Raw genomic sequence first — 20310 nt, 5'->3', positions numbered from 1 at the left:
TAGATTGGAATATAATTATTAGATATTAATTTTTATTTTAATAGATATTAATCATTATTTTCCTGTAACTCGTACAAATTACTTTCACAGATCTTTGTTGAATGCTTTGAATCGTTATTTTGTATGAATTTCAAATTTGGAAAAATAACAGATTTCAATTGTTTCCCTGATGGTCTTTGTCCATTATATCATATTTTATATGGGAAAATCACACAGAAGCCATATTACACTGATGGATGTTAATCGTTTTGTTCCTGAAAAATTAAACAACTAAATCATGTATTTTACTCCTAAAATAAAAAAAGAAAATAAAAGTAATCAGTTTAGCTCCTTAGTGGACTATACATAAAATTATACAAATCATGGTTCTACATTATATTATCATATATCATAACAAATAATTTATTGAAGGATTCATACAACGCTACATAGAAAAAAATATGATCCTGAAATCAACTACTTGTATTGTCAACTTCATTAACATTAAATAGTCATTAATACACTAAATAAAAAAGATTTCTTACAAAAATAAGAAAATCAAATACAAAAATAAAAAAAATGGTAATTTATGTTCATCATTGGCATTTAATTGTCTAAAATAGCACGGTGATATAAAATTGAAGAAAGAAAAAGTGTGTTGATATTTGAAATCGGAAAAATGTATAAAATATTCAAAACATAGCAGTCGTTATATTATTAAATATTATAACAGGCAAAATTTCTACTTAGGTTTCATTCTTTTTATTATTTTCAAATATTCGCAGTGCGGCCATTAATATTAAAATTAACGTCATATCATAGATGATAACAACAGATCTCGTTTAAACGGAACGTCTAAATCATACTATGTTGAATGTACGCGAGTGCGTAGATAATTTTGCTTTAAATGAAAATGAAAAAAAATAGCTAACATATCGCGTATACGACATCACTAACAGTTCATGCGATTACAAGATTATCAGTTCTTCGTATTCGATGCTGCACTGCGACCAACAAATTAATCCGATTGCAGCGAATTGTCGTTCAACCGCTTTTCAATTCATAGCTATGGATGAAGTATTAATAACGATGGGCTTCTACGATCAGCCACTGCCGAGTAATGCGTGTTCGATCACTTATTTGAATCACCATCAACGTGACTATTAACCGTTTTAAAATAATTATCGATGTCATCTGAAAATAATTACTGCCTTCGTTGACGTTGATTTAAGTCGGGGAATGAGCAATTCCTACATAATTGAAATAGAATTTGCTTCGGAATTAGTGATTGTCACATGAATACCTTCGTTTTAGTAATCTTTTTAATTCGCGAAATTTTTAGCAGATTATGTTGTTAAAGTTTAGAATTTATTCTAATATTTCTGGAATTTTGAGTTAAGTGAATTACGTAAGTAGTCTGTTTGGAATTTTGGTTACCTTTTTGATATACGAAATTGATAATAGAATACATTATTGTATTATAATTTTATTTCATTCTACTGACGCAGTTAATTACTGTGAAAATATTGTTAACATGTTATGGTATTCTAGACCATAGATATGTGTATATATAAAAACAAAATATACTGAAAACTTACTGGTTGTTAATTACGATGCATGTAATCATCTTTATTTAATTTTCTAAAGCATACTTATTAAACGCTGAACAAGTTTTACTCCAATCGTTTCCTTCAGTTCCATATATTACGTATATTCTATTTCCTCTCAAATCTTCCTATCTAATTTTTGTGCAACTTTTTCTACAGATTTCCACCGATCAGGGGTGTAAAACAATGCTATGGTGATGGTGACAAATAACTTTTTTACTCTCTATACAAGAAATGATTCAGTTTGAAGACAATTCTTTTTAAAAATAATCAATTTAGTCATGTTTTCCAATTAAATTATTGTACTTGCGCATTTTTGAATTACATGTTATACCTGTATCAAACATTCCTACATTAAGTATCTATAATATGCACCTCTTACACAATAATTTTTTAGCTATCATTAGTGAATTGATGTAACAAGTAGTAAGCCATAAACATCTCTTATATAATTTCACGTTTGGAAAAGAATAACCATATAATGCGAAATTTGCAAAATTTATTTACAAAACCACTTGTTTTGTATATATATATTTTTTTTATTTTGTAAATTTATTTTGTAAATAAATTTATATATATATATACAAAAGAAGTGAAATTTTGTAAATAAATTTTGAGTGGTTTTTTAAATAAAAATAAACATTTTTTATTTTGTAAATTTATTTTGTAAATAAATTTATATATATATATACAAAAGAAGTGAAATTTTGTAAATAAATTTTGAGTGAAGTTTTTTAAATAAAAATAAACATTTTTTATTTTGTAAATTTATTTTGTAAATAAATTTATATATATATACAAAACAAGTGAAGTTTTGTAAATAAATTTTGAGTGAAGTTTTTTAAATAAAAATAAATATTTTTTACTTTGTAAATTTATTTTGTAAATATATATATATATAGTCTAAGGAATAATCTAAGCTGATCACGTTTTGTGTTTCATCCTATATATGTATATATTTATAACAAGAACAAATTTGATGATTATATATATGGACTGTTAGTGGGCTGATCGGATGATATTTTTTAATGTTTCCTCGATTCAAATAAGAAAAAGATATTTGTCATGATTTTTGGCGAATTCGTTTCAACATCCAGTAAAAGATGAATGTATAAAAACTATAGGCTTATCCATAAAAATGTGATCTTAAAAACTAATGATCCTAAAGCTTTCTTTGAACCATGTTCTACCCTAAAAATGTTTCTATCGGCCCACTAACAACAAAATAATCTAAGCTGATCACGTTTGGTGGTTCACTCTGTTTAAGAGAATTTATTACTATTGACAGCTTAAAATTTGCGACTTATAAAGTTTCACTAATACGAGTGATACTATTGATTTAATAGTGTAAGAATGCTCAAATTATTATTTTTATTATATATGGCGAGGTATACTTTGTTATATGATTTTTATTAGTATTATATTAACTTTTTCACTTATTTTTGTTTATTTGTTCTTTTACGTAAACTAGTGATTATTTTCTGGTAGTACTAAGACTAGGCAATTGATTTAACAAATAATGTAACACTTACATATGTACATTTGTCTCCCATAGCACTTATATGTATATGTATAACCTATATTACGTCTCTCTCTCTATACTATACAACATTGGTAAATAAAGTTTCTTTACATCTCTAAGAAAAGGTTTATATCTCGAGAAAACTCTCCAGTCGAGGTGACTTTTGTACACTCAAAGTCATTGTCCCACCCTTTATTACGATATAATAACTTAATTGTCCAATTTCAAACTATATATGTAGTTCAAATTTTCTTTTAATTTAACCATTACTATAATTACTTTCACGTTCCCCGATTTAAATATTCAACAGAGTCAAATATTAAAACGAAATTAAAATACATTTAAAATACATAAATATCTAGTATACAACAAAAAGAGTACGAAGATAGCGAACATTTAAAGCTGTTTCTGCATGTAGTTTCGTAAAAACCGAAAGAGAGGAAAACGCTGGTGATCGTTTAAACGAATTCATTGTACTAGTCGAGTTTACCACCAACCACGATGTAATAAGCATAAATAAAGCTGGATTTGTAAAAGAGCGGCTCATAAAGCACGGTAAGCGGAAAAGTGCACAAAGCGAACTTATGTACATGTTCTGCACGGTCGTAGACATGAAACTGCTATTTGAGTCGAGTGTTTGATTAACGAGCTCGCTTTACGCGCGCGACGTGTGCATTTAATCAGGTTATGTAAATTATTGGAGAAGTATTTGACCGTATCGGTATCACCGAAAGAAAAAGAATTTGTTTTATCGTTCGCTACATATGGTGAAAATGTGAAGATCTAGCCGAATGTACTTTCGAGATGTTTCAAGATAAATGCTTTCGTTTTCTGGTTCTTCTGCAACATGTGGTGGATTATTTTATTATTAATTAGATTAAATTTTTCAGTGAAATAGAGTAAATTCTTATTCATTTCTATTTTACAAAACTCAAATGTTTTAATTCGCGGATTTAAAAGGAAAATAGAAGTCCGTTTATAAAATGTATCGAAGAATATCGTGCTCCATTTAGAATACATAGCGCATTGTTTTATTAAGTAACTTATATCCTTTGTAGAGATTTATTAGTTTTCGACTTTATAAAGTTCTGATGTTTTAGCTTAAATATTTAGAAGAAAAATAAAATTTATTATTATATAATGTAATTTATTTATATATATGTAAACTCCCTAGAGTTCACGTGGGATAGGGACTCTTTGTTTTAGGGGTAGCACGACGTTCTTTGTTTCACGGACAGAGCGACCCTCTTATTTTTTACGGACAACCATTTTTGAGAGGCACGCATTTTCCCAAATGGACGGACAGAGAGTAACATTAGAGGCAAACAAGATTACAGAATAGTTATTTAAAATTTTGAAGACTGACGGAGAAAGATCGGTAGCTCAGGACGTTGAAAATCGATTCTCGATTTTCAGGTAAACATTGTACAAAACTTGTTATTTCTCGTTTATGTAATTTATTGTTATTTATTGTTATATACGGATATCAATTGTTGTTTATTTTTGTATTTTATCTAATTACTTTCATAATAAAAACTCGATTTTCAGACTTCAGAATCGATCCCTGAATTATCCCAAGATTTATGATCTTACATATATAATGTAATGTAATATGTACATGTAATGTATATATAAAATGTAATTATATATAATGTAATTTATTATATAATGTAATCAAACATACAGCATGAATCTCGTAAATGAAGATTTCGAATAACTCGTAAATTATATGTTGTACGAAAAAATGTTTTAAACAAAACTTGCATGGTTTTCGATATGCAGTTAAATAATTTGTTTTTACATCGTTTTACTTTCGTAAATGGGATACCCATTCTTAAATTCAGATAAAGCATTGTTGCGAATTCTCGACTAAAGAGCAGCCGGTCAGGTCAAACTGATCGGTCGATATCACGTACGATATCAAATGAATTAACGCTCAAGGTGGAGGAGGTTTAGCAGATCGAGTGTTAGAGTAATCTAGCACTTTATTTGCACTTGTATAAAAGTAAAGTGTGATGTTATGAACACCGCGTTGGTAGGATCTTGTTGGGAGTGAAGTATCTCACCCGAACTGAACTCCTATGTTGCTGATTCTCCATATCAGTCGTTGGGAATTCTCGTGCCTTTCCGGCTGGGCTTTCCCCGGGGTTTTTTTGCCTAATCTCGGAGTCATTAGGTTTATAGTTCGGGGAGGACATATAATTCGGAATTTCCTGAAGAAGAGAATGAGTCTGTCCGTGCTATAAATGGACGGCCACTCGAAATTTCGAACGAGCATCAAATTTTATGTAAAAAGATATTATACAAGATAGTGACTAAAATTAATAAGTGCTAATTACTGAGATTATTCTCCAATATTACGAGAATATTCTCGAATCAATCATTTTAAAAAATATAGTGTATCGGGCAACAGAATATCTTTATTTGCTTCGTGAAATCGACCACTAACATCGATGGAATCTGAACGTGGTCGCTAGATCATTGCCACGCACTTTATTAATAGATTGTTAACAGGTCAAATATACTTTGCTTTTCTGTCTGAAGCATTACTAAAAAATATGCTGTCTTTAATATGTTCGAAAATATGACATCAGAATGATCGCTATCATACACATTAAGCTTGGTAATTCAATGATTTAGTAACTAATTATGTCGCACGAAACTTTCAAATTCTATTGCCTAATAGTGCATATTTTTTTAAATGGTTAATTTGGGAATATTTCAGTAATTATTAATTCTAGATCCTGTCTCGTATAATTTGATGCTTTATCCGAATTCGAGATGAAATCTTAGGTATTTCATTTAAAAAAGGGGGGGGGGCTGAAAACAAAACAAAACTTCTTTTATTCGAATTAATATCTTTGTATCGTGTGTGTTATTTTTGACATCATTTGTTATCAATGTCAATATTTTTGTTAACTATATGCAAGGATTTTTGCAACATTTGCACTAATAAATCAAAATATAGCATTTCGTAAATAATATTATAATTAATAATACGTTCAAACTAATAATAAATATTAAATTTGTCTAATAAAGTTACCTTTATTATATTATATAAGCTATACGTAAAGTTGATCTTGCCTCATTAACAGGAAGATGTTAATTCCACGATTATTATGACAGTCAGTTACCAAGTAAATTTAAGATTATTGTTGCTTAATCAAAGTTCCTTATTCATTGATTTCTAATTTTTAACACGTTTTACTCTACATCATACTTCTGTTATTCTGTACATTATTGTAATGTCTTACATACTAACGCAAACTGATTAATGTATTGTAATCTTTTATTGTTCTTGCATAAGTTAACATAAGAATATTATACGTATAGTATGATAATATCATTTACAAATCATAAATTATGTTAAAAATTATCAATAATATAATTAAATTTCGCACAATGAATAGCAAGAAAAATATTGTTCTCCTTTCCTGTCATACTATATTCTTAATTATTTTAAGATGTCTACTAGTAAGATTTCACAAATACCTTCTCGTTTCTTTGCTAAAAATAAAATTTCAAGGATTCGCTGTTAGCCGGTCAATGTCATGTAGTAGATCACTGAACTGCTTTGCTATCAACTACAATATCATGCTGAAAAAATGCATTCAGTGGGTTTCGTCGAGTACAATGCATTTTATCTAAAATCAGCGAACAAAAAGTTATTTCTCCTAATGCCTATTTATGCTTTTCCTTATTCTTTATGATATTACAGTCTCTGCAAATTTTACATTGTATTTGTTTATGAATCATTGAAAACATAATTTATTCTGACTTGTGAGTAATAGCTATGTAATTATGCATATCTCTTATATTTATTTATTTTATTTAATATAATACCTAAAATTTTTAATATATATATATATATATTGGACATTCGATTAATTGAGTTTTAGGTTCATATGTATTCTATAAATATGACGATATGACGATATGCATTAAAATTTAGATAAAATTAGGTGCAGTTAATGCGACGTTAAAATCTATATAAAAGAACAAAGAAGACAAGAAAATGAATAAACAGTCGCAATCGAGCTGTCGGAACGCTAATATTGATATGTGTTCTGTTAACAACTTTTAAACGTGTGTGCTAAATCGCAGCAACATAGTGGTAATGGAAAGCTATAGTGGTGTATGTGCCGTGTTATGTTAGTGCTGACATGGTGGCCAATCCCATTCCCACATATTCGATATTATATAGCAACATGCTGTCTATAAAGATAAAAGCAACTACCGGTAAGTGAAATGTTTTAGTACGGGACTCTGGCTTCCTCAAACACCACGAAAAGAATCTCAGAATGTACTAATCTCAGGGAATCAATAAAATCCTATGCGAACATTGTAAAATTTAAATGCATTCCTGCCAAAGACCAAACTATTGTTCTTAAATCGATGAACGGTTTCAGCATCAAGAAATATCCGAGGTCCCAAGACAATCAGATTCATATCCAGGATTTCAAACGTCAGAATCTGTATCTACCTGGGTAAAAATTTTTAACCACTAAATACAAAACAATAACAATAAACGATATTGAAATTAAAATAAGGCCAATACAGTCAGCACAACGTGGTATTCTGTCCAACGCCTACCTTCGAATTTCTAATGTTGGAAATATATTTAAAAAGAACAACATTTGACTCTGTTCGTGAATAACCTTCTTGAAAGCAGGAATGTCTGATCCTGAGTATTTGTACATCCTAAACTCGAGACGATATTAAAAAGATTCATGACTTCTTCGTAATATATATTCCTAGCAGACACATCCTATTGAATCTTCATCACAATGAATAAATTAAATTGTTTCTTAAAATCACACTAAGTTAGCTGGGACTCGGATTTGTGACCAAAGATTTGCGAGTTGATTTTTCCCAGTCGATTTTCAGCTGGCACATCTGCCATTCGATTCATTCGTAGTTATACAATGGTTATTTCAGTGCGGTGCGATGGTTCGGAATTCACCTAAAATTGATTCCACAAAAACTCATCGTACCAAAAACAGTCGCTAATAATTTCGGCAGTTGACGCGACTCAAAATGATTAAGAACGAAGGAACGAACGAACGAAATTGTTTCTTATACAGGGTGCGTCATGGGAAACGAACGATTTTTAAATAAATATTCCTCCGTTAATTTGTAGCGTAAAATTAATTTATTAGCACGAAATGATACGTTATTACATGCCATTTTAGAATAGAACTCTAATTTTAAACTTTAAGCTTTAAATTTTAGAAGAACAGCCATCGAAACCCTGCCAGCATAAACGGTGGCCCCACCTTCTTGAAATCACACGTTTTGTTTGTTAATCCTTCACATCTGCAGTTCTGGTTTCAAGAAATTGTTGGTCATATTGATTGAGCTGAGTTGGAGATTCCGTTCTTCTCAAAAAAAGTACGAGCCAATGTTGCCAAATCCACCAATAGCACACCAAACCGTCACTTTTGGATGGTATAACGGTGTTTCATTCACTTCACAGGGATTTTGTAGAGCCCACTATCGGAAGTTCTCTTTATTTACGGAATGTGAAACGTACTTCATCACTCATCATGATGGTCGCGTCCTCACGTTCTTCGATAATTTCGAGCATTAGCTCGGCGGAGACTGAATGTTATTGATAATCCATTTCCTATTTGCTCATTACTAATTCAATAGCATGTCGCCGAGCAGAACAAGTTGGACGGCTTATCCCACTCTTTTCACGTTCTTCAGTGCCCTTGCAGTTGCTACAGGACCAGGTGGTTTCTTCTTCATTACTGTTCCTCTTGTTCGAAAAAATGTGACCCACTTCGAAATGGTATTGCGACTTGCGAATGTTCCCATAAAGACCCATATTGAAACGGCAACGAGAGTCACTGAGTTTCAATAACCGACTTGCCACTTTTTACGAAACTATCGTATACAAATCTCGATGCTTTAATGTCCATAGCGACATGATAAATGAAATGGCATGACCTGACGCGTTGTATGCCCTGCCCCACTCAAGCCTCTACTCCCACTACCTGCTTCGTAATATTCATTTGAAAATCGTCCGTTTCCCGCGACGCACCCTGTACAAATAAGAGAGACGTCCTGGAATGATATCCCTATGGCTAGACTGCGGATTTTTATGCATTTGTAATAAATATAAAGGTGCAAAATTTCATAGGTCGCATATAGTACACAAAAATATACAAAATATTGAACGTGGAATATTTTTTATAATTCTTAGTGGAAATAACTTTCTATGTAGATCCCATTTCCTTAATTTTGTTCACATGGATATCAAATTGCAGAAACATCTGCAATTGACCTATAGCAACGAAAACATAACAAGCGCCAGCATTGTTAATAAAAAATCAAACGTCATTGTTAATATATAAAGGAAAGAGAAACAGCGTGGACTTATTAGACACAATTGATTTGCCAAGTACTAAAGCTAAAATAAAAAGACCACTTTGTTATTTGGCAGCCATATCTACAAAACATATATCAACAAATTTATTCATAACTATAATAAAACAAAAAAACATCCGCCACCAAACGCAAACAAGAAAAACTAACCCCTTGAACCATCACAACCCTCAATTTAGATCTTGTTGACTCTGCAAAGAATCAAAAGTGTGGACACAAACATAAGGCCAAATCCTTAGAACTGAATAGCAAATATAGGCACTACAATAAAATATAAACAGATGCCTTAAAAATGTTACGATCAAACAAAACTTTCCCATTCAGGCGTCTATTTTCTAAGTCAAAGAGTACGCAATTCACGATGCTCAAAAACTTATCTAAAAGAACGACCTTTAAGATCGCGCTATCTGCACAAACTTCATGAGTGTAATTCAAAGATTGTCAAATTCAGTCAAAAGAAACAAAAATGATATCATCAAAAATATATTTACAATTTATTCTTAGCTCGTTAATATGAACATCAATATACCATTATCTGGGTATTCTCCCATCAAGGAACTATCGGCAATGAGAAAGCAGACACTAACTCCAAAGAAACAATTCTTTCCTCCAAATGAAGCAGAGGTCCCTATCGCTTATTAGGGATTCGTAAACTATGCAGAATTCAATATCAGAGAAGAATGTGAAATGTGAATGTAAGCGGTCGTGGATCGCATCTAACAGAATAAGAATCCATAGAACAGTCAAGGATGTTTACCAACAAATCCCGAACTACAACGTGAACAAGAAAGAGAAAATACTGTCTGGTCTGAGGACACAGAACAGACTAGAATCACGCATAAACACTTACTCAAAAGCGGAACTATCCTGTTACAGCTGTCATACCCCATTCATCTCCGTAACAGTATACTATCTCTTATACGGATAAAGAAGCTTTGAATTGTAAAGGTGGCAACACAAGATTAATCCGGACAGTGCTACGATCATCCACAAACATACAAAAAATTCCATTGAATCCCTGACCGACTCAAATCTATACTATAAAATATGAGCGCCAGACACACAAGGTTCAGTCGCTAATGGCATGGCTGTTGCGTTGATGCGATGTTAAATGTTTATATAAAATGAAAATCTCAGAATGAGTTTAATTACGGTTCATAGATACTGTTTCATTCTACGATACGAGGGTAGTTTTACCTTTCATAAACTGAGTCGATGATAAATTTCTGAAATATTCGTTATATATAACGTAATATGATATATTAAACTGATCTCCAGATTCTTAATTCCCTTTCGCACATGTAATACAAAAGAGATTAATAATTATAAGCAATAAAATTTATTATAAAATATATTTATTTTATTATAAAATATATTTATCTTCAAAATGCAACATAAAATCATGTTTCAATCTTATTTGAATTATTATTACATTTTTATAGTCATTATCCAAGAATAATTTTTAAATTTATATTAGTTCACAATCTTGTATATTCTATCGCGATATATTCTAATGTGGTTTAATAAATTAATATTTCTATGCATTTTAATAAGTAATAGTTGAATATAATATATCGAGCCGAATGATGATAAAACATATTTCTAGATATTAGAACAAATAACGATACGATTTAATAATCTAAATTTCAAAATACATATAATGGAAAGCATTTAAAATAAATGTGTGTAAAAACACATAAATTGTCATCTATTTAGTATATAAACTATATCCATAATAATTAAGATAATCGAAAATACGAAAAGCAATAATTAACAAGCTCGTTTATTCATCGTCTGTTGCGAGCAATTCGTGAGAATAAAGCACACTAGAGCGCACTTGTAAGGAATAAATCAATAGAAACTGAGACAGCTACGTCGAACTGATGTTTCATATTTATACCGGTGAATTTCGTGTTGAAAGTTGTACCGTATAGTTTGACGGCACTGAGATAGCTAGAACCGAGATTTGTTAAACAAACTTTCCCACGCAAGATGACGCATGGGAGGAAACAGACGAGCAGCAACGAACTTTTTTATGTCGGAAAGGAGATAACCACTGTAACGTGCAAATGTCTGCACTGGAACAATCTAGATACGCGAGTCGTACCGCCATTCATAAAAGAGACGCTTCAAATCCTCCAAATAGAAAAATGCTCAAATAAATCAAAATAAATATAGTAACTTATATATAACTTTTCATTTTTTCCCAGACTCATATCAGATTCTCATAAATTCATTATCGAAAATTTGATATTTTGAAATAATTTTTATAAGGTTGACGTTTAATCATGTCTTTAGATACACAAACGAATTTTAACCCTTCGAAGCTGTAACAAAATGACAAAGAATTCGACATTAATGATTTAGAAGATAACTATCTTTTTGTCTTCACGATTTCCTGCCCTTTTAGTACGTCAGGTACAAAAAAATGTTTAAGCACTTGTTGAAAATGTAATAGCAAATGGTGCATTGTTATTTATATAAGTCACCTAACGCCTTGTACGATCGATTATAGATTTACAAGATATAAATAGAAGTACTACATATTATTACTGCATATTATTGTTTATATAAAATTTGTAAATTCCACAAATTTTTAGTGTCAGATGTTATATCTCTTTTCGTTTATACAATAAACATTTCAATAAATTTGATCAATGTTAGTATTCTTACTCTATTAGATCCAGCCCTACGATATAAGACTAAATGTAATTTTATAGAATATAGTTTACTAAAAGTATGCACACTTTGTATTTACCTTATTCTCGCATGGATACACATGCTGCATAAAACATTTCAATATAAATGTTACCTCATTATTTTATTTGCGTGTTCATTTCATCCTTAAATCATTTTTATTCACGATATTAACCTTCATAAATGTATTTCTATATTGCATGTAATTTCCGCACTTCGATTGATATTTCCAGCTGTTTTATAATTCAACGATAAAAATTGGCTCACGAGCGTGTTTCAGATTTCTTGCTCAGTATGTTTATTATGTTTATGCATCTCGTTGAATGCAAGTTTACATTTCACTCGTGTTGTGCCGTCATTCACGACGAGTATCGTGAAACATAAACACCACTATACATACTGATATACGAGTTTTACGTTTTATTTTTAGTCAGATCGTTTTAAGCTTATCTCTGCTTGAAAGTGTTAACGTTGTTCAATTATATATTCACGAAGCAGCTGAAAACTTTAGTGGTCTTCATAGAACTGACGTAATTAAACGTATATACATGCATACTTTGTACTTAAATGCGAAGTTTACCCCAATCGTGTTTTATACTTTTTCAAATTACTCTTATAATTCTTTCATTCCTCTAAATCTTACCAATTCACAAATAATCACGGCTATATCGAATCTTCGATTACTCTACATTAAAGTTGTACAAAAAAAGGTCAACTTTTCGTTAAACTACTTTTTAATTTTTATAAAGCGTTGGGAGTATGGAATGTGAAAACTAAAAATTTTTATGCAATTAATTTAATTTTTAAATCTTAAACTTAATATTTTAATAGGAAATTTTTGTCTGACAGCGTATAGGTAATTTTAATTTATGATTAATTTGTATTAAGCAAGTATATATAATAGATCTAATATATATAATTAAATTATTTTTATTTGTAAATATTACAACTGTGTACATGTTTGAAGTTAAGAAATATTTTTCAAACGCTATGAAACTTAAGCAATAATTTGATCTCAACCATTAATAATCTACTATAATGATTAATGTGATTGTAAACAATTAATTAACAACGAAAAAATACATGAAGCAACAGAATAAAGAAATATTTACTGTTACATGAAATAATAAAATAAAGTTAATTAAAAGAAGCATTTGATTTAATTGATGTCTGTGGATCGTCAAATATTGCGACGTTTTAGGAATTTTAATAAGTGATTATCGTAGAAGTGGTTATCGATTTCAATGGCTCTGCTTATTAACTTGGTACGAATTACCTTTTGGAGTAATGTGTCGCAGCTATCGTATATCCGAGAACATCTATACGCTATATGTATAACGAGCTAAACTCGACTTCAAACTTTGATAATTACGCACATATAGGAAATATTACACTATCGTAATATTTCAACGTAATATTTTACGATGTACCATTACATTCATTGCTACGTGATTATAAAGACATCATTAAAAACGATAAACAGGAACTATTATGAAATAAATACACGCGTAATATTATAATATTTTTGTAATAGAATTTCTAATATTTCGTGCAATAAAATAAAATATTAATTACTACATAATTTTTTATTCTCTTTTCATAATTTTTCTTACGTATTCTTTACGTATCTTTCTTACGGAAACATTGTAAGTTTAGTTAATGTTTGTTCCTTAGGTACATTATAAAAAATGCTCATTTTTCAACTATGTATACTATAACATAAATAAATGAACGATATTGATACAGAAATATTATCTTTACAGTATTTTCTAGAACTACATGACAACAATTAATGTATATTTTTTAATTCGGACTATTCCAAAATTTTATTAACTGTTTTCAGTATTAAGCAGAGTGAACATCTTATAATTATAAATGGATTATTACAAAAATTCGAAATCTTACAATTAAAAAAATAAGGAGAACATTTTTATGTTTTTTATTTATAAACGATTACTTTTAATTCAATAATTATAATCCCAATCTAACCACAGTACCTAATATTTATTATAATAATTTAAAAACTGTCGCTTCATTATTTTATATCTTTTCAAACACACCTATTTTTAAGCGTATTCGTTTTTTCCATTCAACCAACATTAATTATGACTGATAGGTAGTAATCACTTCAAATTTTTTATTTGATCAATTGATTGTTTAATTCTTATTATTATACGAAATCGCCAAAATAAAATTATTGTTCAATTACTGAAATTGTCAGTCGACAATTATTAATTTGTAATTTTGAAATTTCATTAAAATTCAATTTGACGTAAACAAATTTTTAAGTACTATTTATACTATTATTTATATTCTATTTATATGTATATTTTTATATATTTATATATTATTATATATTACTTATACTAGTTATACTATTGAAGTACTATGTTAAATACCACACTAAATTTGAAGTCAGATTTTTCAAATCGAGTAATTGTACGATATGTACTATATGTACACAAACCCCTGTCTCACTTCATGTTTACATGTAACATTAGAGAAACAAAATTGAACCGATCATAAGTCAGTTGTTAAGTCTGTTCGTTTCTTATTTATTTCAAAATATTTGAAATGATAGGGATAATTATGTATTCTTAAATACTAGTTGTACGAAAGAATTAAGAATTAAATGCCCATTTTAATTATCAATCGGGATCATATATTGTTAATAGCGATTGATAATGAAATACTTCAAGTGGAATCTCCCAACAACGCTGAACATATTATTCTGTGAGAGTATTCTATAAAATATATTAATCCTATTACGACCTTCAAATTTGTATCTTCCAAAAAAATAAAAAACATCACTGGCTTTGAACGTGACTCAAAGACAATAGGATTAATATTTTACAACGTAACTGTACTTTAACTTTAACCAATTTAAATAAAATGATCAACACCAATATAATATTCCAGCAAACATGAAACAACAAATTGAAAGAAAATATATCAAAATATACCGACTCAAAGACAAAGATATTTATCAACAGACGATAGAAACAGCAGCGAGGTCTTTGATTCTAATAACGATTCGTATGTCGAAATTGACTTATCTCTCGCTCAAACAATATTATCCTAAATCATCGGGTACCAAGTCGATCTCGCAAGATTTTGGGCAATTAAAGGAGAGTATCAAAGGCGAAAGACGACTCTTCTCGCGGGAGCTGATGATCTCGCGCTTTCGAGCGAATGTATGACACAGTGTGTAGAATGTTGCTCGCACACGGGCCTGGCGGGGGAATCAGCTAGCTGGCAGGGGAATAATAACGAGCCGGACGACACGGAGCGAAGTCAGAGAGCGGACGAGGCTTTATAAATCGCGAGGATGTTCGCCGGAGCCGAACCAGTGACACCTCGACTGCGATCGATCGTACTGGTACTGCCGATTCGACGAATTCGTACGATATCCACGTGCTCGTCGCGAACCGATTCGCGAGTGTTCAGTTTCATCAACATACGGCAGACAAGGTTTTCCAAGAAGTTTAATATATGTTATAAAGTGCTTGAAAAAAAAAAGTATATAAACCAAGAACGTGCAACAGAGGAAATCTCGTGGATACAACTAGTTTAGATCAGAAGAGTATCAGCGAGGATCGATCTGTCTCGAGAAGCTATTTCGTCGTAAACGTAAGTAATCGATTTTGTGGAATATCTTTTTAGAATAAGGAATATTTGATTTTACTTAGAACTTTGCTAGTGTCATGTAGATGATTTAAAAAAAAAAACTTGATTAATGAACGGAGGGCATATGGGAAAAATATGATAGATTCATTTTTGTTAACTTTTTAACTTGTATATCACTTGTGACGACTAAGAAAGAGTATTTTAAATATGAGATACTTGGAGAAGTGAGTAACTTGATAGATTCGAAGATATAAACCATTGAAAATAGATAACGATAATTTTCAATACGAAAATAGATAACGATAATTTTCCATACGAAAATAGATAACAAAAGATTTCTATAATTTTTTTAATATAACTGAAATCTATTAGGGCATAGAACCTCATTATAAAAATATGTATATTCTATCTTAAAGCTATGATTAATATTTTTTCAAACTTGAATGTATAAGTGTCTATAATATTATATTGTTGCGTTTATTGTTGAATGGAAAATGTGGCTTGAAAAACTTAATGAAATGGCATTTAAGAAAAGAATTGTTTTACCCACTAAATATTATAGTGTATAATAGTATAGTTCTATATTTCACGATATTTTGTTTACTTTATAAATATCCGTAGTTTAGTAATAAATGTTAGTATCGGAGACTGTTCTGTCAGATCATGTTTAATATCTTCTTTTATTAGTTTCATAGTGAATTAAATGTTTTTACTGAAATGTTGGATGTATTATGTAAATTTGGAGAATGAATATCCAGTCATTTTATACGTACTTTCAAACAATCAATATGTTCTATTTAGAATGTACTAGATAATGAATTCATATTAAATTACGAAGATATAATAGTTTTAAATGGTCATGGAGAGTGTTTTATTTAGAACTCGATACATAATGAGGTAATATGAAATTAAGAAATAATAACTCTTAATGAAGTATATAAATAAAATTTATTTATATTTTATTTATCTTTCATTTATGTTTTAGTATACTTCGCATTAATTAGAATTTATACTTAAAATATCATAGATCCTTAAGAAATATTGATTCTACTACGAAATTTTATGCGTAGAATATTTTACAAACATACTAGAGATACCAAGTCATTGAGTATCAACATCTTAAGCTTAGAGCTAAGAGTACCGATATAAGTTAGAAATAAACAGAAATAATCAATTGTATCTAAGAGAATTTATACGGTTACGTACATTTCATAGTGTGTATATGATATTTCGTTTACAAAAAAAAAAAAAAAAAAAAAAGAAGAATGCTAGGAAATCACACAATTCGTGAAAGATGATGCAACATTTGCGACATAGTCAGTAGATATATCAGTAAGTATTTACTTAGAACGTTGTTTGTAGTTCCATTAATGGTTCCATTCATCTATCGTTTTATTGAATAGAAATGATAGTATACTATCGTGTATTTATTGATAAGTTGAGGACATTTCATAGATATAAATACTTCTTTCATTTATTTTTCTTCGATATCATTTTACACAGATTAATATTAGATTCATTAAATAATCCGCAAAGATTATTATATTTACCAATAAGTATAATTACTCGCAAGTTTCTGAATTTTAAAGGAAAATAGATATTTTCCTGTATTTCATTTCAAATAATTATCAATTACTCTTAAGTGATTGTCTTTGAAATATGAGGAAAATATACTTAAGAGGAATACATATCAGGGAAATAGAATTAAGTTACACACTTAAAAGATAATTTACTAGAGTGATTTTATTTGAAAACATTTAATAAGTTTGTCATACATTCTTTGTATATATTAAGATAATTATATTAAAATTATAAATATAAGCTAATGAATAAGACTTGTAATTGTAATTTGGAAATCTTTTTTTTTTGTATTATTTTGTATTCCGGCAAAAAATTGTCTTTCTAAATTATTTCATTAAAACGTGCTATTTTCACACATATGTACATATATAAAATCTTTATCTTTAAAATAGTACAATCTTATTTTGTTGAAAATTTTCTTGCAAAACAATTCTAAAAGGAATTAATGAAATTTGTTAGTAACTCTATTATGTCATTCATTACTTCTGCAATCTTACTTAAGTGATAAAAAAATTAACCGTTGAATATAAAATATTCTCTAATGTCAGTATCAATCATTCATATGTAAATGAGATCTTTTCCAATTAGTTAATGTCCATAGTTTCCATAATTTCTATAGCTTTAAAATAGTAATTTCAAAGTTTTCAAGGAAACGTAAATGATATATTTATATGTAACTACTCTTCGTTTCTAAGCTGTTGATTATAGAGTTAATGACACTTGGAAATCTATATTAATTGCTTATGCCATTTTGAGAAATTTGTGTATACAAGTATCGTGAAATCCAAGACTTAAATTGCTTGGTATTTCAAATATTATTTCAGTATGTCATCAGCGAAATAAATTTTAAAAAGTAATAACAATACAGGCATGGACATTTTCCTTAGTTATATACTGTTTTATTTTTTTCAAATTTAGTTTTTAAACTTTTCCAAAGAACGCCTTCATAATGGAATAGTACATAGATTATTTTGTATGAATTGAGACGATATATAACTCGCAAAAGTATTGAAAAGGAGTGTTATTGATCATTTTCGTGACTCCATCTATTAAAACACCTTCAAATGAATATAAACAATTTTTTTTTATAAAAAGAAATATACGTGCGATTGTACTTTATCGCCTTGTAGTTACTGTACAGGAACGTAACTTTCTTTTAATTAGCTACAAAGAAAGATACATAAAAACAGAGCTAACTCCTAAATTAATTGACAATAGCAACTTTTTGTATGAATTTTATAGTATATTCTTTCAATTCATATAAAAAAGTTTATACAAAATCAATTAAGTAATATTCGTTATTAATTACTTAAATAATTCAAGAAATTCTTGATCTAGATTATATAACATATTTTCAATTTATTATGAAATATGGAATTATTACAATTAATTTGAGGAAGTTGGGTCAGTCTAAAAGGAAACATATAATTAAATATCAGTTGTTCGACTGCTGTTAAGAATCATTAATGGCATTTCAGTGTAACGATATACTGCTTAATTATTACCTCTTTTTGTGTCAGAAGAGCGATATGAGTCACCTAATTAGAACACATCGTTTTTTCTGTTAGGTAAAAGAATTATATCAGAAATTACTCTGTCGTCATTATAATCAGAATAATTATGGTATATTTGCGAAGTGTACTTGTATAGTTTTCTCAGTGAAATGACTCTCTTAAAAATTAAAATTTCTTATATTTTGCGTGTGAAAAATACCATAGTAAAATAATAAACGTGGTTCAATTTTTCTAATATTTTGGAAAAACATTTATATTTATTTTACAATTTATATGCAAAATATAAATATATAAATTATAATTTACATTCAAAATATTAAAAAAATTTTTTAATTAAAGAGGAAAAGTTAGACATGTGTAAATAGCATTTGACATAGTAAGATATACACAATAATATACATTCTTATCAATAAGTCACAGTAATTCCCGTTTAATTAAAATTAGGCAAGTGTCGCTAATTTGAAATCTTAAACTTTAGAATATGGTATAATTTAATTTTTCTAACAATACACCCGGTTAATCAAAATCAATTTCATTTTGTAATTGCAATACTTATTTATGCTTATTTTATTATTAACCGTAAATAAGTGTACTATGACTTATATTCGTAATGTGTCATTAATAAAGTATACAAGGAAAATGACTCGTACTTGTATTACGTGATTGCAATGCTTATACATCTCAAATACAATACGTGTTTCGTTAATATACAGCAGTATATGAGACAGAAAGGAAAGAATATTCTTAAATAAAATATAGTTTTACTGTAAAGGAAAATATCTGAGTCTGCATGTGTAATACGTAGTTAAGTTTTCCTTCTATAATATTTTTGTATTTTTAAACAAGTTAAGTAGACAATTTGGGCAGCTAAAAACTAAATTAAAATAAACGCGAATTAATTCTGTGTGTACTCGATTAAATTAAAAGTACATAATGAAATTATTTTACTAATCATGTACACTAATTTGAACGTAAATTAAAAATCATAAAATTTTGGAAATTATAATAGATTTCAGATTGCAAAAATAAATCTTTCTAAAAATTATTTCTTAGTAATAATATAGCTAATGATGATTCAACCAACCATAAATACATTAAACAATAAAAATGTCCCAAATATATATATATTGCGTAATACAAAAACTCACAAAATACAGGACAGAAATAAATTTTCTTTAAATCGAAAATTTTCTCTCAAGAATTCTCTAAAAATATTTATTCAATTCTTAAGTCCTTGATTTATTTCGTTTCTATTTCGTAAATTGAAAAAAGTACTTGATTCAAGAGAGAAAACAAATAATACTTGCCAATTTCGAAAATACCTAGAATTCTTGGTGTGGTACATTTTAACGAAGAATACCATTTCACCACAAACATTCTTTCGGATCATGCT

The 20310-nt window shown here is 29.0% G+C and overlaps 2 protein-coding genes across 4 annotated transcripts in view; one reads left to right on the top strand and one right to left on the bottom strand.

Annotated features, from left to right (window-relative positions):
- Positions 1-20310, bottom strand: part of LOC139993268 (uncharacterized) — a 340358-nt gene that overhangs the window by 78474 nt on the left and 241574 nt on the right. The window lies entirely within an intron of this gene.
- LOC139993102 (uncharacterized) overlaps positions 15501-20310 on the top strand; it is a 142347-nt gene continuing 137537 nt past the window's right edge. The window contains exon 1 of the mRNA XM_072014527.1: positions 15501-15825. The gene's annotated coding sequence lies outside the window, so the exon portion shown is untranslated. The remainder of the gene's footprint in view (positions 15826-20310) is intronic.

This window comes from Bombus fervidus, chromosome 2 (assembly GCF_041682495.2).
Source record: "Bombus fervidus isolate BK054 chromosome 2, iyBomFerv1, whole genome shotgun sequence".
Taxonomy (NCBI): domain Eukaryota; kingdom Metazoa; phylum Arthropoda; class Insecta; order Hymenoptera; family Apidae; genus Bombus; species Bombus fervidus.
Note: the sequence above shows the minus strand (reverse complement) of the source record. Positions and strands in the feature narration are given on the sequence as shown.